Source organism: Equus caballus, chromosome 1 (genome assembly GCF_041296265.1).
Source record: "Equus caballus isolate H_3958 breed thoroughbred chromosome 1, TB-T2T, whole genome shotgun sequence".
In the NCBI taxonomy this organism is placed as follows: domain Eukaryota; kingdom Metazoa; phylum Chordata; class Mammalia; order Perissodactyla; family Equidae; genus Equus; species Equus caballus.
The window spans coordinates 199,085,934-199,110,605 of NC_091684.1; the positions used below are offsets into that span (position 1 = coordinate 199,085,934).

Sequence of the window (24,672 nt, forward strand, 5' to 3'; positions counted from 1 at the left end):
CTGTGTAGCTCCTGTCCCCACAAGAATTCTTATCGGGGCCATTCTTTTCTGAGCATGTGGGTTAAGGGAGACCTCAGTGGCAGTGGGACCTTGGAGAAATTAAGCGTCTGGAATGTTGGCCACAGAAAAATGCTGCAGCCAGAAGCTCCCAGCCAGCTGTCCTGACAGGGACCCTCTGAAATCAGGAGCAGCCATCGAGGCCGGTGCCGGCTTTCAGGGCCACCACTGCCAGGGGCTGTTGACCCCCCAAAAACAGCAGCAGCAGCAGCAACAGCAAGAAGCCAAGTTGAGGCTGAGGAAGCCGACTGCATGTGGGGAAGGGGCGAGGGGGCAGCCGCTGGAAGCTGCCGTGGGGGAGAGGGAGAGAGAGGGAGGGACGCGGAATGAAGGAGCAGGCAACCCAGAGGGAACAAAGCGATGGGGGTCTGCGGGCACATGTGTCAGACGCCCGGAGAGGCACAGCCCCCAGTGAGCCCTGGAAGGGCGTGGAAGGGAGAAGAGAGGGCGGCTCAGAGCCGCCAAGAGGAGGAGGAAGTGGGGGATGCGCAGCTTCCTGTGGAGAGAAGATGACTGAAGACAAAGCTGGGTGGGGACTAGTCCCTGGGCTGCGGGCGCCGCTGCTGCACGCCGTGGGCAGCTCCTACTACGCGGCCGGGCGGGCGGGCGGGGCGGCGGGGCGCAGCTGCCTGCACGGACCAGCTCACAGGAGCCACTCTCCTCCGACCGGCCTGCGGCTAAGGTAATGCTAACACTCTCTTGCTGCTCCTTTTTAAGCGAGAAATGGACCACCAGCTGTGGTTTTACAGGCAGATTTCAGAGGGGAGATGCTTCAGGGCCGGGGGGAATGATGCCGACGGCTTCTCTCAGCAGGGTTGTGAGGATGGCCAAATTTGTGACACGTTTGCTTTTTAAAAATCATCCTTAGCGCCGAGCTTTGGTGACTCGTCAGGAAAACACGCTAAATGTAAGCAGCTGTTTGCACCATTCCCCGGGAAGGGAAGGCGGCTGGGCTGAAATCGGTCTGTGGAGCTGTGGGAGGATCATCTGGGCGTTTTTACGGGTGTAGGGGTGTAAAATGTTAATTGCATTATCTTTCTTACTAGTGCGCTGGGGCGGCTTCTGTTTTGAAGCGAAATGACTGTGATTTGGCTTTTTTGTTGTTGTTAAATGCTTTTGTACTCAGAACTTGCCAACAAAGGCTGGAACTGCGTATGTGAGGGGCAGCATTTACCGTTGAGAAACGGTGTTTTCCTCCCCAGCTCTGTGCAGCTGCTTTCCGATAACCTCAGGAACAGCCAGCGTTTACCAGCAAGTCTTCTGCTCGAGTTGCGTCCTTTCTCGAGGAGTGTGGCGGGTTTAACTTGTCCAGCATGAGACGCCGGTGTATGTGTGGATTTTACGTTTCTGTGGATTTTGCTCATCTTTGGGTCGCGATGCATGTTAACCTCATTGAGGGATGGAAGGCAGGAGGGGCCGGACACCCCGTGGACAGACCGGAATGTAAAATCAGAAAGTGATTTGTGCTCTTTCATTTTCTTGAGTGACGGATCGTCTCCCTGAGGGTCTGTGAGCAAGGCTTGCTCGTATTTACGAATGGCACGTACAAGTGCGATACGCAGGTCTGCCGGATTAGAGGCGAAGCTGTGAGTTTCCTCTGGCAGGATGTGTGGGAGAAGGAGTTTAATCCCGTAGCGTAGTGTGATTTAGAAAACGAAGCTTTGTCTCCGACAGAAAATGTGGCTGAGCCATAGTGGTCATTGACAAAAGGTTTTTTTCTTGAGTCTTTAGAGAGAAAGGAGACAAATTTTCAAAGGAAAGAAAGAAAACTGCTCATAGTGGAGTAAAAAGAATAAAAAGGTCTTGCTTAGACATTCATAAATTCTTAAAACACAGGTTTTTAGACCTGAATACGCCCTTGAGTGTCTGTGCCCCTCATCGATCACCGTTCTCAATGGTGAGAGCTACAGGGGGTTTTAGTGCCGTCCATACCAAACTGATTTGGCTTCTCAAAATCTGAGGTGTAGCGGCACATTCTCAGAGGTGAGAATCTTTAGGTACTAAAGGAAAAAAAGTCTGCTTTTGAGAGATTACTTAAGTTAAACCTGTACTGTGTCTAGGAGGCAAAATATTGCTGGTGTTGAAACCATGGAACTCCCCTGACAGATTCACTGGATTTCGTCAAAGCTGTGGGCAGCGCACGCCCTGCCACGTATGGCACAGTTCCACTTTCCCTTTGCCTCCTAAGTAAAATATGAAAGATGACCCTCCCGGACAGGCGGTCCAGGGTGCATCTCGGATCCAGAAGTCCCCTAACTGGAGTCCTGCGAGGGAGCTGCCTGTCACTGAATGAGCAGGAAAGCTGGGAATACGGACTGTGGGAATGAGGACAGGCTCGCCCTCTGAGCCGCTCGTCCAAGGCTGTGCTCACGAGATAAGGCCAACACCCTGCTTTGTCTGGGGCTGTGTAGGCAACCTGTGTTCCACTGAGCATTTCACATGAGAGCAAGAAGAGGAAGCCTGGTCCATCAGCACAGGAGAGTCGGGAGGCCCCTGCCCTCTTTCAGAAATCACCTGGGAGGGGCCTATGTTCTGCGCAGCCCAAACCTTTCCTTAATTGTTAATTCCAGCTTGCAGCAGGTTAGTGGATAAGAGCAGATCAGTCGCTATGATGGTGGCAGGTTTGGGAAAAAAACGAACACACTCCTATACTGTGAAATGAGACCATTTCCCTCATTCAGGCCGTATGGAGCATTGACAGACACTATGCTTTTGCCCAGGGTCTTCAGCGGCTTTTGAGGGAGTCGACTGACACGGAAATTTTGATTGTGGTGTGTTTCAGCCACATGGCCAGTGGCTGGGCGGAAACATGACTCCATTATTCATAGCCAGCCCTGGCCTCAGGCGGGCGGCACACAGTGAGTGTGTTTGGTGGACCGACTTTTTTAGCCTACTTCAGAAGGCGGGCCCGACTTTGAAGTAGAAAAGCTTACAGAGCAGAAAGCCTGTTCAAAACGACAGCCATGCATGGAGGAAAAGAACGTTGTGGGGTGAGGAGAAAACAGGCGTGGAGAGTCAGGCAGAGCTTCTCCACCCGGCCTCTGGTTCCGACCGCTTGACCCCGTACATTAACCTGGAGCCTCAGTTTCCTCACTGGGCAGAGGGGTGAATAGCTCACGGTCGAGGTCTGTGGGTTCGGTTCTGTTGTGTTTGCTTTGCTGCTGCGTGCGGGTAAGCGAGCGCCTGCTGGACGGCAGGGTCTCAGGTCTTCTTTTCTTCCTGGGTGACAAGGAAAAGCTAGCACATTCTTGACCTCTGCCACTTCCTCAAAGGTCCCAGCGGATGGGTTTTTTTATTGTAGTAAAATACATATAAGATAAAATTTCCCATTTTAACCATTTTTAAGCATACCATTCTGTGACATTAAGTACATTCACGTTGTCGTGCAACCATCACCACCATCCATCTCTAGATCTTTTTTATCTTCTTGAAGTGAAACTCAGTTCCCATTAAACACTAATCCCCAGCCCCTGGCACCCAGCCTCCTACCTTCTGCCCCTGTGATGTTCACGCCTCTCAGGACCTCGTGTGAGTGGAATCACACAGTGTTGTCTTTTTGTGACTGACTTAATTCATTTAGCACAGTGACTTCAAGGTTCATCCATGTTGTAGCATGTGTCAGAATGTCCTTCCTTTTTTAGGCTGGATAACATTCCATGGCACGTATGGACCACATTTTGTTTATCCATTCCTCTATTGACGGGCACTTGGGCTGCTTCCACCTCTTGACTGTAGTGAATAATGCTGCTATGCACATGGGTGTGCAAATATCTGTGTGAGTCCTGCTTTCACTCCTTTTTGGGTACCCAAAAGTGGAATTGCTGGATCATATGGTGATTCTATGTTTAATTTTTTGAGGAACTTTTCCACAGCAACTGCAACATTTCACATCCCCACAGCAGTGCACAAGTGTTCCAATTTCTCCTCATCCTCACCAACGCTTGTTATTCCCTGGGGTTTTTTGTTTGTTTGTGACGGTAGCCATCCTAGTGGGTGTGAATTGCTATCTCTTTGTACTTTCAATTTGCATTTCCCTAAAGATCGGTGACGGTGACGTGGAGCCTCTCTTCATGAGCCTATTGGCCAATTGTATGTCTTCTTTTTTTCCCTGATGAAGATTCGCCCTGAGTTAACATCTGTCTTCCTCTATTTTGCATGAGGGTTGCCACCACATGGCCACTGATGAGTGGTGTAGGTCTGCGCCTGGGAACCAAAGCTGGGCCACTGAAGCAGAGCACACCGAACCTAACCACTAGGCCATGGGGCTGGCCCAGTATGTCTTCTTCAGAGAAATGTCTATTCAAGTCCTTTGCCCATTTTTTAATTGGCTTGTTTTCGAGGAGACATTTTTAAATGACTGCATCTCTTAACATAGAGTGTGATAAGGATCATGGTCATCTTTGTGTTTAATCTCCTGCATTAAACACTATTATCCCTGCCTGAGTGAAACACTTCTCTCAAAAGTAAGAGGAGAAGATAAAATATGCATGGCTCCTGATAATTGGTGACATTGTGACCCCGATGGTGGGATTCCAACCCTCACTGCCGGCAGTCACACCAGTGACCAGGCTGGTCCGGTGTGGACCAGGCTGCTACAAAGGAGGCACTGGGGGCTGTGTCTCTCTAGTCTTCCCTCATTATCCGCAGGAGAAAAGATGCCCATTAGGTAGCAGGGTCAGAAAAAGGGAGGAGAAACTAAAGAAGTGCTCACTTCTATTCAGACTCTTTCCTCTGAGAGGATTGGCCTGTGGAGAGGGGCTGTGGTTCAGCCACACAGATTTCTGAGAGAAGTTTCTACCAGCAAAATGTGAGTCTAATCTAAACCTCACTTTGGAAGTAAAGACTCCTTCTGCGTTTCACTTTCCATCACGGATTTCTCTCCTGACTCTGAAACCAGTGAGGCAAAGTTCGGACGGGCCGAGGAGACGGGGCAGGGTGATTAGGGAGGACGCTGTCTAACAGCAACAGCACCTGAGATCCGCGTCTGGTGCGGGCGTTGACCTGAATGGTTTGCAGAGGCCCTGAGTGACGGTGTGATGATTTTCTGTAATGCACGCTGTGAGCGTGTTGAGGGGTTGGATAACGACCCTCGACTTTGATTAATTTGTAAATCTATTCATTCTGCGATTCCTGGGAGGACCCCTGACCTCTTTCCTAGATCCAGGTGGGAGAGGGCAGTCACAGAGCTGTGTTAAGACTTAGCTGCTGGCCTGTGACACTGTGGGATGGTAGAGCTAAGAATGACTGGGGAAGAACCTAGCCTGTATCAACCTCTCCGCGACGGATAATAACATAGACTCAGGGTCTCAGTTGCCTGTCTAGAGTCGCACAGTTGACTGACACCTCATACCTCGCCTCCTTATTCAACCCCCATCTCACTCCCCTCCTAGTAGGGCAACTGGATGGAGAGTCTACATACTCTGTCACTTCTTACATTGTTGGTAAGACCAAATTATTTTGTCTAAAAAGAAGAGGGTGATGTTTAAATTTAACACCCTAGGTAAATATGGGAGTTTCTGTGTTGAAACTTGTTCAAACGTAAAGATATATATGGTTCCCCAAAACTGCTATGTTAAAGGAAACAAGTTATATTTAGTGAGTGTCAATGTTCAGACAATCTCTAGAGGATCTCATTAAACATTAAAAAGAGGAGCTCAGTTCTCAGGCTCCAGCGATAACGTGCTTCTTAGAAGTGGTCCCACTACACGCGGCTGGAGATAAGGGAGGAGTGGCACTTTCATCTCTCAGCAAACACGTGTGAACAGTCAAGCTGTTCACGGAAAGGCTTGGAAAAACCAGTCACGTGCCCCCTTCCTCCCTGTCCCCTTGGCCAGCCTGGCTGTCAGGGTGGGATGTCCCCTGACCCTCTCCCCAGGCGCCACGCTCAGAGCGACGGATGGCGAGGGTCTGGAGCTGGGCTGGTGGGCTCTGCCGCGGTCCATGTTCGCAGCATCAGCGGGACCGTGCTGTTCTTTGAAAATCCTTTCCTTCTTCCGTTTTTACACTTTTTACTATCCCCTGTGCATTTTCAGTGAAAACCGCTCAGCTGAGTCCCCACTCCTTTTGTCCGTTACAGGTGACCTACCTTCCGTTTTTCTGAGAGACACACATTGCCGCTTCCTCAGCCCGACTCCTCGCCACCTGAAGGGCTCTGCGTCTTCACTCCCTCCCTGCTGCCTCCTTCCCGCAGAGTCACCTCAGCCCCTCCTGCAAAGCCAGGAGTAAACTCTCTCCAGGACTCTCCCTTCCCTTTCCTTTTACTTTCTAGGGATTGTGTTCTGACAACAGTTCTGTCTTCTTCCTACATCTTCTTCTCTTCATTGGCCCTTTCCTCTTTGCCTGCAAATATGCTTCGTTTACATACATAAATTAATGAAAACGTAAAACAAACCTGCTGCCAGCAAGGCTTCCCCTCGACTTCCGTGCCTTTGCTCACCTTATCTCCTCGCATCCTTAGGGAGGAGAAAAGTTCTCCCTCTGCCCTTGCGAGTCCTCAGCTGGGAACCCTGTCGCAGACAGATTAACGAGAAAAAAACAAACGGATGCTTATTAACAGGTAGACACAAGGGAGACACCAGGGGAAAATGGGTAACTCTCAGAGGAGGTTTAGAGCCCAGGCTGAAACCCTTCTTCAGCCCAAGACACAAGGGAAGGAGAAGCGGGGAGGCCAGTTATGGGGAGGCGACCAGGAGAAGCACGGCGGATGCCAGTAGGGTCCGTGTGCAGGGCAGGTCAGCGCCTCTCTGTCGACGAGAGTCTCTAGTGACTTGGTCCCCTGCTCTTTCTGGGATGGCGTGGGAGGCACCCTTATGATGACGGGGAGTTCCTTCGTTAACGTCCCTTGCAAAAGGGTAGCATCGTCTGTTTTCAGAATTTCTACTAAGCCTTCTGTTCCCTAAATAATCTACTTGAAACAATCTTCCCGCCAAGGAGGCGTATTTTGGGGTGGCCCGTTCTGCCGCCCTTCATTCCTCTTCGAAGGCTCCCGCCTTCTCCACCAGCCCCGAGTTCTGCTCCCTGAACAGGCGTACTCTCGAGTCGATTCCTCTGCCACTCACTTCCTCCCTCTCCCTGCACGGATTTCACTTTTCTGTGATTTCGCTCATTGTCCGTGCGGGTTAGTCCCAGAGCTGGTTCTCTATCCCCATCTCGCCTGCTCTCTGAACTTGTACGTCAGCACCCCGCAGACCGGCGGGAACACCCAACCCACAGAAACCGAAGCTCACATGCGCTCGTCGGTGCCTGCGCTGCCTTCCCTCTCAGAGCCGGCTGCCCCCGGCTCCACCTGTTCATGGCACCCCGTTCTCTCAGCCCCTCAGTGACGAAAACACACTTTCACAGTTTTCCTCATCAAACAGCCAGGGTTGTAGTCAGTTGCAGAGCCCTTTGCACTGTCGTTGGAAACCCGTTTTGATGCTGTCCCTCTTCCGTGGTGGTAGCCGGCGTCTGGTTCACGCCCTCCTGACCTCCAGTGGCCTGGGGTGGTGTTTCTTCTTGCCTCCCCTAGAATGACTGTCCTGCTTCCCCTTCCTCACTTGCCCGCACAGCCTTGCTTCTCCGAATAGCCAAATTCTACCGTCTGTAAGTGTCATTCAAATGCTACCTCTTCCATGAAGCCTTCCTTGGTTTCTTCCCTCCTCCCTCAAAAAGCAACGATCTTCACCTCGCCTGAGATCTTCTGTTCTTTCATCACAGCGGTGAGCACATTCCTGTGTGCATAATGACAATCTGCATTTTTTTTCTTTTGCAAGCCCTTCGAGGACGGTGGCCACACCAGGTTTCATCTTTGTCTTCCTTATAACACACACATACCTTTTGGTTTGGTTTGTTTTTAATTTCCACTTTATTGAGGTCCAGTTGAGGGATAAAATGGTGAGATGTTTAAAGTGTACATCGTGGTGAGCTGATCCACTTGGACGCTGGGAAAGGATTTCTCCATCTGGTGAATCGACACACACATCCTCTCACATGTTGTGTGTGTGTGAGATCAGTTAGGTTCACAAACACTGTTTGTTTGTCATCTGTTGACTTGATGAGCTTTCTTGGCTCCCTTATTTCTGATGCAGGGTGGCTAGATGTTCCAGGGGCTCGTAAACCACTCTGGAAGCAGACAAACACTGACGTAATTTCAGCACAGTCCGTCAGTCTGTCCACAGGCCTTAGCTGAACGTTTGCAATGTGCAGTGTGTCCTTCGAGGGGCCTGGGAGCCTTGGGTGAATGAAACAGCCGGTTCTTTTTTTCCTGGAACTTACCTTCAGTGTTGGGAGAGACCTGTAAACACATCGACCTGTGGCTTTTAGATCTGCCGCACATCAGAGCTCATGGGGTGGGGGGGGGTTACTTTGAAAAAATACCTGCATCCCAGCCTCAACCCCGACTAATCAGACCAGAATCAACCAGGACTGGACCCCGCTGATGGAAAAAAAGCCACCACACAGGAAAATGTCGGGTAGTGGTGAGCGCTGAGACGGACTCACACAGAAAGAGGCTGAAGGATGGGATTGTGTGCATGACAATGGTGGTAACGGGGGTTTACTTTTGTTGGGTAATCCCTGGAGGCCTCCCTGAGGAGGTGGCATTTGACTTGAGACCTACATTACGGTGAAGAGTCAGCCATGTGAGGACTGGGGGGGATGCCCAAGCAGAAGGTGTAAGTGCTGTCTGAAGTAAGCATGTGGTGAAATTCCGGAGGAGATGTGGCCTTTTCCCGGGTATGTACACAATCTGTAAGATACATCTTCCCGCTACGGAAAGCGGCTTTCCAGGTAAACTGGGCAGACTCCAAATGAGAACGTCGGCTGCTCCGTTGAGTGCTAGGTCTGGGCTGGATTTTGTTTAGATCGAGTCGATTTAGGGTCAGAAGACTGCTCCATCTAATTACATTTTTCTACCCTGCCACCAGCACTGCAGGGCTTGTCGTCTGAATTAAACACCAATCTTATTGTTTAAAATAGCCTTAGGTCCTTGGGATCACGCCTTAGGCGAGTAAAGGAGAGAAAGCAATGACCTCTGCCCTCAACTCTGTTTGTGGGAAGGAGAGAAAACCTCGCCAAGGAGGCTTCCAGCCACGCGGAGCCGAGCGGTCGCTCCTGTGAGGGTGGGTGGAGGTCAACATTTCGGGAATCAAGCTGAGAACCAGGGCCTGTTGAGCGTCCTCTCAGTGCTCTGTGTGCTGGATATTTATGCACAGCACTGCTTTCCATTAGTTTTTAAAATAACTCTGTGAGAACAGTATTTTCTATCATGACACTTTTGGCTGCTGGTAAAAGAGCAGCTAGCAAAATGGCTTAAACCACAGGGAATTTATCTCTAGACCCCTGGCTGAGGGCACCTCCAGAGCTGTCCAAGCTGGACCCCGTTCTTAGGGAGCTGACTTCTCTCCCTCCTCCTGTTCTGACATCCTCGGCCGGTGGGTCTCCTCACGCACGGCTCCTCTCACCGTACGAGACGGTGACCACAGTTTCAGAATTACAGGCAGATTTCAATATCGAAAGGTGCGGTGAGGTGGCTCTTTCTTCCCCTGTGCCTCTTTTTAAGGCTGCAGAGCAGCGTCTCCAGCAGAATTCCCCTCCCAGCTCACGTGCCTTGTCTGTTAGCGGCGATTGGCCGAGGAGCAGCCCCCTTCGGAAGAACAGGTCCTCAGACCCCAGAGGACAGGCTCCACTGGCGCGGGAGAGGGGCTGGTGGTCAGCGGGTGGGCAGTCCACAGAGTCGGCCTCAGTTATTATTCCTGTTTTATACGTGAGGACATCAAGGCTCGAAAAGTTAAGGGACTTCTCGAGTTCACACAGCTTTCAGCTGAGCAGTCTCACGCATTTCCCTTTGAGACCAACAAACACACATATATTCACAGAAAAACTTGTTTTGGTTTGTGGTGATGATCCAGGTAGACTGGAGAAAGAATCCTGGAAGAAGACACAAAACGGCTGATGTGAGGCTGAGTGAAGAGTAACAGATTATTCTAAACAAACTATTCCAGGAGAAAATACATCAGGTTCTATAAAGCAATAGGGATGGCATTTAATTTAGATAACCAGCCCTGCACTTCCGCATTATAAAAAATAAGTAATTAAACTGAGTCTTCCTGACTGGTCAGTTAAATCAATTTGATCTAAATAAGATCTGTCCCGGGCCAAGAAGTAAGCTGGAGGGGCCAAGGGGTCTGTGCAGGCCTGTCGGGCTCAGAGGAGGACTTGTTCTCTCCAGGGAGACGAGCGCTTTGTCGGTCACAGCACCTGAAGAGAAGGAGGGACCGCACCTGGAATGTCGGGGTATGAGTTATTTCCAAAACAGGTTTCCCTTCCACCCCAGGGGACAGTGTGCACGCCCGCCGCTGCTGCGCTTTCTTCAGGGTTCCCACTTTCCGCTTCTACTGTGTTTCAGAGGCATTAGTGAAAAAGGGACGTTTCGGTGGAATCATAGCATTTTGACGGCTCTTCCTGGGTGTTTCTGGGCATTCTCGTCTGGACAGACGCAGGGGCGCCTGTTCTGTGACAAATGATCGACCGCTTCCGACTCTCGCATTTGCGTTTTTAACAGGAAAGTAAAGTTAATTTCTAGGCTTTACTGACAGAGCTCTTTTTAAGAAGGGTATTTATCTGAACTGTGCAGAACTACCTGAGAGAAATTGTGAAAAAATTTAAATAGGAAAAAATCTAATTGTCATGATAGAGTCTTTCCTGGAAAACTGAATTGACGCCTTGCCACTTTTTTAACCCTCAGGAATGATAGTTGTGTTTCGGGAACACGCCATGTGTAGGCGTTAAAGACATTGTTACATTTTTCCTTTGGGAATAAAACCTTGATATTGAACAGCCCCAAGATTTTCTTTTAATTAAAATAATAAAAAAAATTTAAGTAAGAAAAGTTGAAAAATCCTAGGCAAAAAATGGACCGACTTGTCTTTTACTATGTCTTAAAATAACCCTAAAATACTGTAGTGTAGAAAAATAATATTCTAAGACTCACTACACAGTAGAGCACAGCAGTTAAAGAGCATTGGTATGGAATCAGAATCCTCGGGGCAAGTTGCTTAAACTTTGTATGCCTCAGTTTCCTCATCTGTAAAATGGGGAATGATAATGACAATACCTACTTCACAAGAGTGTCAGGAGGAAATTACATAATGTATGTAAAATGTTTATACAGTAACTATGCAGAAGTGTAGGCATTATTAGAGTAGTTGTTACTGTTACCACAAAGCTGGAGCAGAGGATCTTTTGTTCTATCTGTGGGATCCTCGCTAACTCCTGGCAGCCTCATCATGGCCCAACATGGATCACAGGCGCTCGGAACCTGGAGCAAGGGCTCACCGAGGCAGCCTATTTCCCTGGATAGCCCGCTGTCGATGTTCCGAGTGGGTTAAGCGCCGGTCTCAGGCTCTCGCTCTCTGTTCAGTGATCCCTGTACTTGGTCATAAACATCCTGATTTTCCTTCCCAGCTCACGACAGGCTGACGCTTCCCCGTCTGCTTGGTTAGTGTAACCCTGTCTCTCACACGGCCGGTGGAGCCAGAGCAGAAGTGGGGCTTATCGCTTCCAGGAGGAAGCTCATAAGAACCAGGATGTGAGTGTGCTCCTTGGCTCCTGGCAGCGGCTCACGCCACCTGGGTCTCAGGAACAGCACAGGGAGGAATCTTCACTGACCGGCACAGGACGCGTGTGAGAGTGAGAAGTCAGGTCTGCTGTCTTAAGCCACTGAGACTTGGGGTTGTTTGTTACCAAGTATAACCCAGCCTGTCCTGACTGATACAGTCTGGTTGTCCCTTCGAGCTCTAGAGAAAAAATATATCATTGGTGACAGTACATAAGGTGTGAATATGACTTTTTTTCTTCCGCTGAGGAACATTCGCCCTGAGCTAAGATCTGTGCCAGTCTTCCTCTGTTTTGTGTGTGGGACACCACCACAGCGTGGCTGATGAATGGTGTAGATCTATGCCCAGGATCTGAACCTGCAAAGCTGGGCTGCTGAAGCGGAACATGCCAACTTAGCCACTTGGCCACAGGGCCTACCCCTGACCAGGACTATTGTATGCGTGTGTGTGTATATCTGTGTGTTATATGTAAGCACCAGGGAACTTAGAGTCTTAAGTTAAATAGATTTATATAAATAATTTCCATCCAAATTTCTTTTAAAATAGGTGTATTTCCATTTCACACAGAGGAAAGTTGGCATACCAAAATTACCAGCATATTTTTTGGAGGGACTCGATCGTGATGCCAAGGTCAGGACTCTGAACTGGAGGCCGGCTCTGACGGTTAGGGGACGGTCCCTCTGGCTGGGAGCTCGCCTGGAACGTGCCTCATGAGGCACAGGCTCTGAGAAAAGACACCACTCCGAGCCACGCCCACGGCCTTTGTCATCAAGCGAGAAACAGCCTCCCGCGATGGTCCAGTTGCAAACAGTGGAGCCTCACACAGAGGGTCTTGAATAGCACGTACTGAATAAACAAATGGAAGGCGTCCACGGTTCTTCCAATGTCTGCACTCTTTCCTGTTTGCGTTTTAAAAACAAATGTCTTTATTCTGGACATTGGTTGAAGCATCTTGGTGTTAAGACTTACGTTTATTCTTTTGTAACGCTTTACGTACAGCTGACCGTGTACCCACAGATTTAGGCTATTTGATATATCTCATTACTGATTTCATTTCACTTGATTATTTCATTTGGGTCTCTAAAACTACATTATGAAATGCCTTAATTATTTAAATTAGGAACAGATTAATTATCTCCAGTGTACAAACTCAAATTAATTTCATTATTAACCAGAGTTTTAAATTGATTAATCTTGGAGTGTTAAGGAACCAAGTGAGGTTTTTTTCGTCCTCCAGGAGAAGGACATACTTGATTTGGTGACTCTCTCCCCATTGTACCAGTTGTGCTAACAGGAGCAAGAAATTTGCAAGACAACTTCGGATAGATTTCATAAACCAGCCAGAAACCTGTGTGTCTGGAGCTTCAGGGGGAACAATCTGTGAGTCATTTTAAAAAACAAACCCTCACAGTCGCGGTGCCTGTCGTTGCCATGGCGATCAGGCCTGCAGAGCCCACTTGCTCATGTTCCTGTAAAGGGAGTGGGGAGGGAAACGGAGAATTCAGAGCTCTGACTGTCAGCCTCAACTTGCCTGGTGCGAGAGAGGGTCTGGGGCTCTCGAGGACGTGCTGGCACAGTCGTCCTGGGAGGGACGTGCAGGGAGCCTGGCGTCCCGCCTCGGATGTTGAACGAGAGCGAGTTAGCCGTCTTACTGCTGGGGGCCTCGATTCACAGGAGGAAAGGACCATCTGGCGTTCTCTTGGGAAGAATGGGAAGGATGGATGGGTCCTTTATTGGATCTGTAATTACATACAAGTCTCTCAGGTCCACCTGGTGGGCGTCCGTGTGCCGTGCGCAGGGTGTGGCTGATCCTCTGAGAGGCTCCCAGTGCTGCTGGCACTGTGTCCCTGCAGGTCTGGAGGGTCCTCAGAGCCGCGTCCTGAGGTGGTTGGAGGCTGGTTCTACTGAGGTCTGATCCTCGAGTGCCCAGGGGCCTTTCTCTATGTTATGGGTGAGGTTCGACTCCTCTCTCAGGCCGTCCTCTTGTTACGCCCACCCAGCGCTCACAGAAGGGACCAGGGAGGTCAGCGGGCTCTGCCAACCCTGTCGTCGCTCCTGGGGAGCGAGATCGAAGCGCAGGCTCGGCTGGTGGACAGTCAGCGGAGTCACTGGGCAGCGGGGTCATGAGGAGCCATTGTGACTCCACACGGGGGACAGAGAACGCCCTCAATCTAAGGGGATGCTCAGTGCACAGACAAAACCGTTTTTAAGAAAGTTTCTAAATTCACGGGAACAGGCCTGGGTGTCCTCTTAAATGGAGAATTATGATACCTCGACTAGAGTGTTACTTTCTTAGAGTTTTCCTCAAGTACATTTTAAAGCAGATTTTATTTAGAGTTAAGCAACTTTTCCTTATTGAAACTAATTTTCAAAAGGCTTGAAGTAAAGCGTCACAGGGTGTGATTAAGGGCCGTTCAAACTTGGGGGTTCGTGTCTGATCTGCGCCCGGGCACATGATGTAATAACTACTTCTCGAAACGGTAGCTTTCGTTTTCCCCTCATATATGGGAAGAAGACACATGTTGCCCAAGCTTCATTCTGTGCCTTCTCAGTTTTCTTAACAAAAGTAGACAAAGCTTAGCTTAAATTTTTTTCTGATGGTCAAAGTAATACACAATGATTATTGAAAATTGGGAAAATACTTAAATTGTAAAGAAAGAATAAGAATGACTCCTCCATTAATTCGGCTGTTGGTTGAACTTCACAGTGGCTGACGGATGCTAGAAGTCCCTTCTCTTTCACTAACAGTCCGGGGGCGGGTGCAGGGCTGGCAAGGTCACTCTGCTCCCCAAGGTCGTCCCGGGACCCAGCCTCTTCTGTGGTGGTGTTCCAACAGGCCTGGCATGTGTCCCTGGCTCGACGGTCTAAGGTGGCATGGCACAGGGACCCAGCAGGAAGGGAGAAAGTTGGGAAGCGGAGGTTGTGACCCGGAAGTCGTACCTCTCGCTTTGCAGCTGTTGAACACTGGCCACACACCTGGCAGAGAGGGAGCTGGGAAGAGGCGGCACTCTTGAGCTGTGTCTGCCCGGCTTAGAATTCCGTCATCAGCCTGGAAGAAGAGCCAGCAGACACTGGGCATATCCAGCAGTTTCTGCTGCTTCCACCGTCCTCCGCCGAAGAGTAACATGCTGTTTAGGTTTTGATGGATCTTCTTCCACTCCTTTTTCTAGAAAAATATGTATCAGAAAGAGATTATGTACAATATTTACAAGAAAACATTATATATGATGTATTAGAAGAATATTACCTAAGAAAAATGTTATAGAAAATGCATGAGAAAAATATGTATCTATCTGTAAATATATATTAGAAAATCAGCTGAGGTCACACTATATCTATAATTTTGTATTCTCTTTTCGTATAACTTTATGTCATGTGTATTTTTCCCCATCATTTAAATTTTTTGTGTTTATTGTTTCCAAGTTCCATCATGTGAGGTTTCCCTGTTTTACTTAGTGATTCGTGTTATTGATATGCAGGCTATTTCTAACACCTTGGTAATAATTCCTTGCCTACATTTTAGATTTTTTTTTTTTGATAAAATCAAGGAGTGGCATCAGTAAGATGATGATTGAGAACATGTTTGAGGATCTTGATAAATAGGGCCAAGCCACTGTGCAGCAAGGTTGTGCTGACTTTCGCCGTCTCCCGTAATGTGTGCGAGCGGGGGACCCAGCGCACCTGGGACAGGGGAGTCCCACTGATCACTGATCCCCCGGCTGGTTCTCTGAAAAGAGGTTGTTTTTGCCCTTGGTTTGCTTTTTTCCCCTTTGCTGTCATTAATCATGAGATAACAGTTTTCTAATGACTTTGGCTCATTTAAAAACCTGTGGCCCCTTGTCGCCGTCTGGGAATATTATTGATTAGGTTGTGGTGGCAGCACGGGTGCCCTTCTCAAGCTGTGTGAGGTCTCCAGAGACACTGCTGTTCATTTGGTCCCGGGGCCCAGTGCGAATTTGGTTTCCGCCCTCGGTTACGCCCCAGACGTGAGGTACCTCTTTGCTCTGAGACATAACGAGAGAGGAGCGTGAAGCGGTCCTGAGACTTGGGCAGTCTCCTTCAGCCGACTGCTGGACATCTTTTCAGCAGTTGAGAAGCTCCTCTCACAGGAATGTTCTCAGACAGGAACCACACTTAGCACAACTAGGCCACCTCTGCCCGACACCCTGAGGCCACTAGTGGTGAGGGGTGCAGGTGTCTCCACTTCTAAGCAGCCTGCAGAAGCTTTGATGCTAAAGGCGCTCTTACCGCCACGAACTGGTCCCCGTCTACCCTCTTAAAGGGTGAGATACACACAAAGGGAACTGCAGGTCTGCGCCTGACACCTGAAGCCAGGGCGAGTTCTGTCTCTGCCGCTGCTTTGGTCCTGCTGGGAGCAAATCAGCTGAGGTCAGGAGGGAGCCGAGTTCTCATTCTCTCGCTGGGACACAGCCTGCCACCAAGAATTCTCCTGCCCCTGGGTCCCAAGCCAACTTTGCATCTCATGCTTCCTTGCAGGCTAGGGAGGGTCACAAAGACAAGGACTCCTGTTTTCACCAATCTGTTCCTTGGAAGAAAAAAAGTTAACAAAATGTCTGTTTCTCGACTCAGAAATGTAACCCTGGGAGACCCTCTGCCCTCAGAGCTGCTCAGCTCTTACCATGAACCCTATTTACAGAAACACTCGTTTGCTTGTTCAGCTCTTATGCATCATGTTATTTCTCCTTTTTTTTTAAAAAAATACATTTTCCTCTCTGCTTTCTCAACAGCCAGATCTGCCAGTGAGCCTCAGGCTTCCGGACCTGAAGAGGTAAGAATTCTGAAATTTTTTCTTCTAGAATCTTCTTGAATCTAACCAGAACTTCAAGCAGAAAAAAAGTATATTAAGTGATCCTATAGATGAAAGCATTTAACACGTGATGTTTGTCAAAAAGAAACATTCATAGTGGCTTTGGCAATATTGACATGACTTCAGGATTTAAGAGAAAAAAGCCGTTCTTCTTGATGTTACTTAAAATCGATTTTCTCATCTGGGTTTTTCCATTTTCTTCGAAAAACCTGAGTTGGAGAGCCTTTGAGGTCGCTGCCTTGACAAAATGTGCCCCGATGGCACCCGATACGATGGGCCAGTTGTACCATTGAAGGCAGACCTGTGCGAGGAGAGGTCAGAGCAGGTCCGATTAGAGGAGGGTAGACCCTGTTCTCAACCGATTGGCTGTCGACATTGTAAGGATTTTCCAACAGCAGCAGCTATAATGGCAAAAGGTTGGTCTAACGTTGTTGGGTTTCTTCTGGAAGAAGCCGATTGGCTTCCGAAACGGGCGAAGGCCCTTGGAATCCATGTAGACCTGGAGGGGCGACAGCCTGCCCATTAGCCCTCCCCAGCCAACAGTCAGTGAGTCCGACTTTTCTCCCTGTTTTAAAATTTAACCTCATTAGGAAAAGTTTTAAGCATATTCCAAAATAGAATAGTATAATGAACTTCCATATCCCCATCACTCAATTTCAGCAACTACCACCACATGGCCAGTATTATCCCATTTACACCCCCACCACTTTCTCTTTTTTCCCATTGGATTCTATGGCAGTGGTTTGAATTCTGCTGTTGGATTTTTAATTGCTTATTTACGTAACTATTTAGCGACCACAGCACAATGCTAATAATAAATAAAACCAACTTACAGCCTGACTCAGTTTCCTGGAGCTGGCCTTTCATCCGTGGATTTGGTCAGCAAATATTTAGTATTTACTAGAATCAGAAACTTCTGGGGCCGGCCCTGTGGCTGAGTGGTTAAGTCCGTGCGCTCCGCTGTGGCGGCCCAGGGTTTCACCGGTTTGGATCCTGGGCGCCGGCATGGCACCACTCATCAGGCCATGTTGAGGTGGTGTCCCACATGACACAAGTAGAAGGACGTGCAACTAAGATATACAACTATGTACTGGGGGGATTTGGGGAGATAAAGCAGAAAAAAAAAAAAAAAAAAAGATTGGCAACAGTTGTTAGCTCGGGTGACAATGTTAAGAAAAAGAAAAGAAAAAGAAACTTCTTAGGACAAGAATCTCTGGTCTAGAGTTTATTGGAAGAAAGGCCTGTGTGTGTGTGTTTAAGACCAGGTACAGCTCTCACTACCCCATTGTGAGGTTGTTTTGGGGCCAAGTCCTTAGAACCTTACAGGTGAGGGCTGAGGTGTCCTCGGTTCCAGCAAACATTCCTGATAATGAGGACTGCTGGATACTGTGTGATGCTCTGTCTCAAGTTCGTGTTGACTTCTCTCACGCTGATGAATGAACTCACGTGTTTCTGACCCAGCCCAGCAGTTTCTCTGGGGGATGCTGACGTGCTGGGTGGCACAGTTCTTCACTGTCCTCTTTGGTGTCCTCGTCCTTGGCTCACAAAAGGCCAGGGCAGCTCCCGTCGTTGTGACACGCAGAGCACCCTGGGGAGACGTTGAGAACTGCTGGGTCTTTGCACACAACTTTAGAGAGCTCGTTTGTCGTTTTCCACGCTCACCTGCGAGCATGTCTGCCTCATGCTGCACTACTGGTTTCGCTTGCGCTCGGGTACCTTACAGAAGTGGTCTCTGCGCCACGAAACCAAAGAGAGAAACTAAACGAAGTAGACGTGTGAGGAAACGCCGTTCCGCCCTCTGGGAGGGATTTGGAGCATATTTGCTTGAGGACCAAATCTATTTTTCTACTTTTTTAAGTTTATACAGAGAAGCAAATTAAACACTCGGTAAGAAATGGTCAAATATTGGTGTTTAAAGCAAAATACTGCTCAGGCTTCAAGAACAGTGGAAGTGACGAAGGGTATGTTCCTTCCTCGTCTGCTGCTGTCACAAATTGTCACTAACCGGAGGCTTAAAACAGTGCGAGTTTGTAATCTTACATTCTGCTGGGGTCTCACTGGGCTAAGAGCGAAGTGTCGACAGAGCTGCCTTCCTTCTGGAGGCCGGGGGTTCTAGAGCCCCCTCTCTCCACCTTCACGCTAACAACGTTGTGACTGTGCGTCTTCCTGCCCTGGTCACGTCGCTTAACTCTGGACTCAGCTGGGCACGGTTCTCTGATTTTAAGGCCCCGTGGGATAAGATCGGGCGCCTGCACGAGCCCAGCTACTCTCCCCATCTCACGACCCTTAATTTAATCACACCTTCAAGCCTCTTTACCTCTGTCAGGTTGTGTATTCACGGGTCCCAGGCACTAGGACGCGGGCCTATTTGGGGGCCGTTATTCTGCCTGCTACTGAGTAAAAGAGACTAATTGTTCAGAAAGGTGGAAACGCCTCGGGGAGCGGAGGTAGGATTTTGAGACGTTTCGTCCCGTGGGCTTGAGAAGGTCTCGGCTTCCCAGGCTGATGAAGCCAGTTCTTGTCTCCACTCTGCAAATCTGTTCTGTGGACACAGGCGCTGAAGCCCTTTTTCTTGGAGTTTTGGCACTGGATCCAGCGCACAGGTTGAAGCCCGGCGGCACCTTCCTTGGCCAGAGCTTCTGGTTCTGTTTGTATGGCCCGGGGAGGCTGCCACGCTGGCCCTTCTCCAGCTCAGCTGAGTTTGCCCGTGGGGTGCATTTTCCAAGGTCTGAATAGCGCCAAAGAAATGGGAGATTTTTACTTTATGCTGTTATATCTGCCTGTCATAATATGCTTTATTTATTAGGCTCTAAAATGTGGAAATTGGAGGAAAAAATAACAATATTTCAGAACCTCAGTGCACTGGTATTTATTATGGCTAATTTCTAAGTATGGTCTAATTTCCACCATACCTTAGGTAGGTCATCCCTGCAAAGTAAGAAACCGTATCTTGCCTTGTGAGTGACATGCATCACTGGGTTGTTTTTTGGAAGCCATCCCTGGAGTAGAATGTAGCCAGAAACTTTTGGTGGAGATTTTAAATGATTTCAGCTATTTCTTTTTTTTTTAGCAAATCCCCTTTCTATCCACTTCTCCACACTTGGTCACTAGAGAGCTGGACACCAGACCCAGGGCTGGCGGTAGCATAATAAACCATCCCATTTGCCCAAGGCCAAGGGGCGTGCAGGGCCACGGGGCTCTCCGGCAAGTCCCCACAAACTGGGGCAGCTGGTCACCCCAGACGTCCAACACTGGCCCGGCGGAACGTGGCTGTCGTGTCGATGAATTGTTGAAATAGGAATTTTGATGGAACTAAGTAATGACGACAACCCCAGGGGGCTTGGGTTGAAGATGGGCGGGGTCAAACTCTTGGAAAATCTGTACCCACATCTGCAGGTTTTTCTAAACCAACTGTAAAAAACACCAGAGATTCAGCACTAAGAAGAACCAGCAACAATTGTGCAAAGTCACGTCAGTCTCCCTGTCCCCAGCACCCTCCTCATGTGCCTCTGAGGGTCTCAGTTTACTAACTTCACTGTGCAGGTGACACACACCTCACGCATCTTCTTCAGCATGTCAGAGTGTGGAAACTATGAAACCCGAGTTTGCCAAAGCAGCCCGGAGCCCTCAGCGTGAATCCCGCCTTTTGTGTGACAAAACTGAACTCTCCCCCTGAGACGGCAGCCTGTGTGGGAACAGACGGGTGTGAGAAGACGGCCTTGAGTGCCCGAGGGGAGGGGCCTGGAGTGGACAATGTCCTGGACGTCTCCTCTGAGAACCAGGTGCCTCCTGACCTCGAGGGGCGGATGAGAGCTCCTGACCTGCCATCCAAAGCTGCCTCTGGGGGAGGGCCTGGCTGGGCCGTGCTCCCGGCTCCCACGGCCCACGGCCCCCACGGCAGAGCCAGCTGCGAAAGCGGGGCCCCGAGGGGCCAGGGGCTGTGACCCTCACATCACTGTGACCTTCATTGGGAGGCTTTTGTTCTCTAAGCCACTGGGACACAGAGCACGTGAGTGTCCCAGAAAGAGCCATACATTAGCTGTCCCAGAATAGGCATTTGACTTTTAGGAGCCTGCAGTCTTTTTTTCTTTTTTTTTAATGTATTTAATCATTTCCTATCTTCCAAAGTATCTCAGTTGATAGGTCCAAGGAATTCTCTTTCAGTTTTTTTTGTTGAGGAAGAACAGTCCTGAGCTAACATCCGTGCCCATTTCCTCTACTTTATATGTAGGACGCCTACCACAGCATGGCGGGCCAAGCGGTACCATGTCTGCACCCAGGATCTGAACCAACAAACCCCTGGCCACTGAAGTGGAACATGCAAACTTAACCGCTGCACCACCAGGCTGGCCCCTTTCAATTCTTTTTTTGTCCAAAATAAGATTGAGGCTATCAGCCCTTGAGGTAGGATCTGGGTTTCCGATGAGGGTAGGTCTCGGATAGAATTGTGAATTATTTCAACCTTCTCCCCAATTCCTTTTTTGGGTTCCTCCCTTCAGGACTCTGATTCCTGGCTTCATCTTGTTCAGACTAGGCTCACTCCAGCTGCGAGCCTCTGCTGCTTTTCTGTGAATCAAACCAGCTCCAGAAGAGATGAAAGCAGATCAAACTCTTACGCTGTTGTTTAAACCCAGATCTTGTTTTCTCTTCCAAAGACAAATTGCAGAGTAAATGTAAACGGGGTCCAAATGACTGCTCTGCGTGCGGGGTTTCTCTGGGGTGACAGAAACGCCTCAGAACCAGGTGGAGGGCACGGCTGCACAACGTCGTGAACGGGCTGAACCCTGTCGAATCGGGTGCTTTAAAATGGTAATGGGGCTTTTATGATCTGTGATAACCTCAATAAAAGGTTGATTGAACCTCAAGGGGAAAAAGCAAGGCTGCGTCTCCCTGTCTTCACATTGTGGAAGGAGTCTGGTTCTTTGTAACCCACTCCTGCTGAACGCCTAGACCTTTCCCGGGAGGAGACGGCCTGGGAAGTGTCTGCAAAGCGGAGCTAACGAGGAAGCACCTCTGAGAGTTAAGACACCTATTGTTTATCATTAAGATGTATCATTTTTGTTACCAGATTATAGACAGGCCTGTACTTTACAATGTTGATCACAGTAAAATTTGTTCTTTCAGTTTAACAACTTAAAACACTGCCTTCCTCCCACCTCTCGTGGATAGAGGTTGTATCAACTAGGATGACACTATTTTTTGTTTTTGGAAGACTACACCGTAATAAAGTGACTTGAACTTCTATTTTATTTTATTTTATTTTTTGGTGAGGAAGATTGGCTCTGAGCTAACATCTGTTGCCAATCTTCCTCTTTTATTTTTTTCTCCCCAAAGCCCCAGTACATAGTCGTAAATCTTAGTTGTAAGTCCTTCTCGTTCTTCTGTGTGGGATGCCACCACAGTATGGCCTGATGAGCGGTGTGTAGGTCTGCACCCAGGATCCAAACCTGCGAATCCCGGGCAACCAAGCAGAGTGCAAGACCTTAACCACTCACCATGGGGCTGGCTCCCAGGTTGGGATGCTTTTTAATATCCTGTAGTAGCAGACTGCACTGGGATGTGATAAAATGAGAAGAGCCTGGATGTGATAACTTTAATGAAGTGTGAGCATGCTAACAATTTCACATACAGAAATGCCTTTTATTGGAATATCTCCTTAGACCTCCCCCAGGGCTGTCACCCTACCAAAGACTGATGGGGACTTGTTTTACGGGGTGAGTATGTCGGGCTACACATACAATCCTTGGTTTAATTGTGAAACTTTAAAGTTTTTAATTCCTTCTAGATTTTCTGCAGATGTAACTAGGCAACCAGTACAGCACGTTGCTGGTACAAAGCATCCAAACTTCGTAGCTATTGCATCATTCTTAAAAATCCTATTTAAATCTGTCTTTTAGCTTTGGCATATGCCACCACGTAACATTTAGTTTCTTAGAAAATATCGCACAAACCCCCAGCTGTAGAGTAGAATGGTTCCTCGAAGCTGTGCGTCCTCTGATGACCGTAGGAAGTGTAAGGAAGCGTGCTTACAGGAGCAACTGGAACAGCGTGGGGAGGCGGCCGTGCGCTTGATGATTGGGAAATAAGAAAGTGGGTTTCGTTTTTGGGTGTGAATGTGTAAGAGTTTAAAACTGTACCCTCAGCAGGTGTAACGAGCAGCCCTCATAACACGATTAGTGAGCACGTCTCCACTCACAGAGATGAACGCTGGTTCTTATTTCAGCGAAGCCCGTTTTACTTTGCTGGATGGCTGGTCACTAGACACCTAGTTTGATCAGTAAAGGAGAGCATTTTGAAAGCTTTTTATGAGTCAGACACTCCACTACTTACGTACTGTATTCCTTTTCTGTGATAACCAGGCTTTTAATTTTTTCAGTTAATTTTTTTGTATTATGAAAGGAATATATGTGTAAGATTTTAAAAATTCAAGTAGTAGAGACAGGAATAAATGGAAAATAGAAGTTTCCTTTCAACACCAGCTTCTAGCCCCGCTCCCTGGAAGTAGCCACTGTGAGTAGTTTCTCGTGTGTCTTCCAGAACTTTCCATCCCCCAGTTAATCTGAATTGAAAAGGCAAGTATGTTAAGTGCCCTTAAACCATCTGCTCAGAAGCTTCTCTCTACACTAAATCTTTTCATTTTGAGACATACTTGAGGCTTCTTTTTGAAATGTGCCTTTAAAGCTGAAGGAGTGAAATGTCAGCACTGGGGTGGGTCTAACAGAGGCTGGGGTGGAGGACAGCCCCGGGCATGTCTGTGTAACAGCGGCCTCGCATCATTTACAAGCAGAACTTAAGTGAGAATCCTTAAGGCAGTTCTTCTTAATTTTCAAAGTCGGCTGGGGTCGGTTATCTCCCTTTATCCTTTGATGACCCTGTGACACAGGAACTGTTGACTTGACAAAGGGGGAAGCTGTGGTTCCCAGAGGTTAAGTAACTTGCCCAAGAACACAGCTGACGAGAGACAGGATCAGGACTGGAAACCAAGGCCTTCCAAGTTTTGGTCTTGAACCAGAGCCCACCGGTAACTGCGAGGAAGACAGAGGCTCGTAACCCCTTTGTGGCTCCTGAGCGACAGGCTCTGGAGAGAAGGGAGGGCGCTGGGCTCATAGGCCTTCTGCTTTCGCCCCATGGCAGTTACTTGACACAGTCCACACAAGGTAGGCCGGCTGGCTCTCTCGCAAGTTCCTCACTGGCTGGGTCTGTTCCTGTTTCGTTTGTTTGTTTGGGTAATACTGGCCGCAGGGGTGGGGACTAGACCGAAGCTGGGGAACCCGTAGTATTTCATCCGCAGACCACAGGAGTTAGTTCATTGTGGGGACACGCAGCCCAGCAGGGGCCAAAAGGTTCTTCCTCTGGAATTGTCCAACTCACGTTGAAGGAGGAGAGGTCCCATCCTTTCTAGTCTCAAGCAGTGAGAATCACGCAAGGTCATACTTCAGTCTGAGAGAAGGAATCTGATGTCCAGAGGAGAAGTGAGAGACAGAGAGAGAGAGAGAGAGAGAGAGAGAGAGAAAGGAAAGGAGGAGAGATCCCAGTCACAGCTGGAGTGTGAGAACCCAGCTCACTGAGCCAGCACATTTCCATTTTCCAGCTCAGCGAATTCAAGTCGCTGCTAAAAGAGTTCTGACTGACATCTCCAGGCCTCGGCTTCCTCGTCTGTAACATGGGGGTCACGATATTTGCCCTGATTGTATCTGAGCTCCTGGAACGATCAGTTGAGATAATGAATCGAAGGCGTTTTGTAAATCGTAAAATGCTGCCCAAACGCAAGCTGGTATTATTCATTGATACGTTGCATCGAGTTAGGAAAAGTCGAGAGAATGAAGTTGCCACTCATTTGGAAAATAGGAAGCGAGAGCATTACAAGAGCCATCTGGTGCCACAGAGAATCAAATGGAAGCTGCCGGAGTCCTCCACACCTTCTAATATCTGCTTTCGAATGCTCTCAAGTTCCTGTAGACAGTGAGTACCGTGAACACAAGGCGGGCCTGGGTCTTCCCTCGCTGGCTCAGGTACATGCAATGGGTTCCTCTTTTCTATCTGCGGCCCTACTCTGTGACACACACACACACACACACTAACTCAAACCAGCAAAAATAAACAAAGCGCTGGATTAATATTTCAACATTCTTGCTTTCTCACTTAAAAGAGCTTTACAATGCATGCCAAACGAAATTTGGCTTAATCAGAGAA

At 48.7% G+C, this 24,672-nt stretch overlaps 1 protein-coding gene across 4 annotated transcripts in view; it reads left to right on the top strand.

The window, feature by feature from the left end:
* Positions 1-494: 494 nt before the first annotated feature.
* The window catches only part of GNG2 (G protein subunit gamma 2), a 97,190-nt gene continuing 73,012 nt past the window's right edge, over positions 495-24,672 (top strand). For 2 of the 4 annotated variants that reach the window (XM_005603468.4, XM_005603467.4), the window contains exons 1-2: positions 495-739; positions 16,400-16,440. The gene's annotated coding sequence lies outside the window, so the exon portion shown is untranslated. Of the gene's footprint in view, positions 965-16,399; positions 16,441-24,672 lie in introns of all 4 variants that reach the window. The other 2 variants (XM_070243047.1, XM_005603469.4) reach the window with 2 other exon arrangements.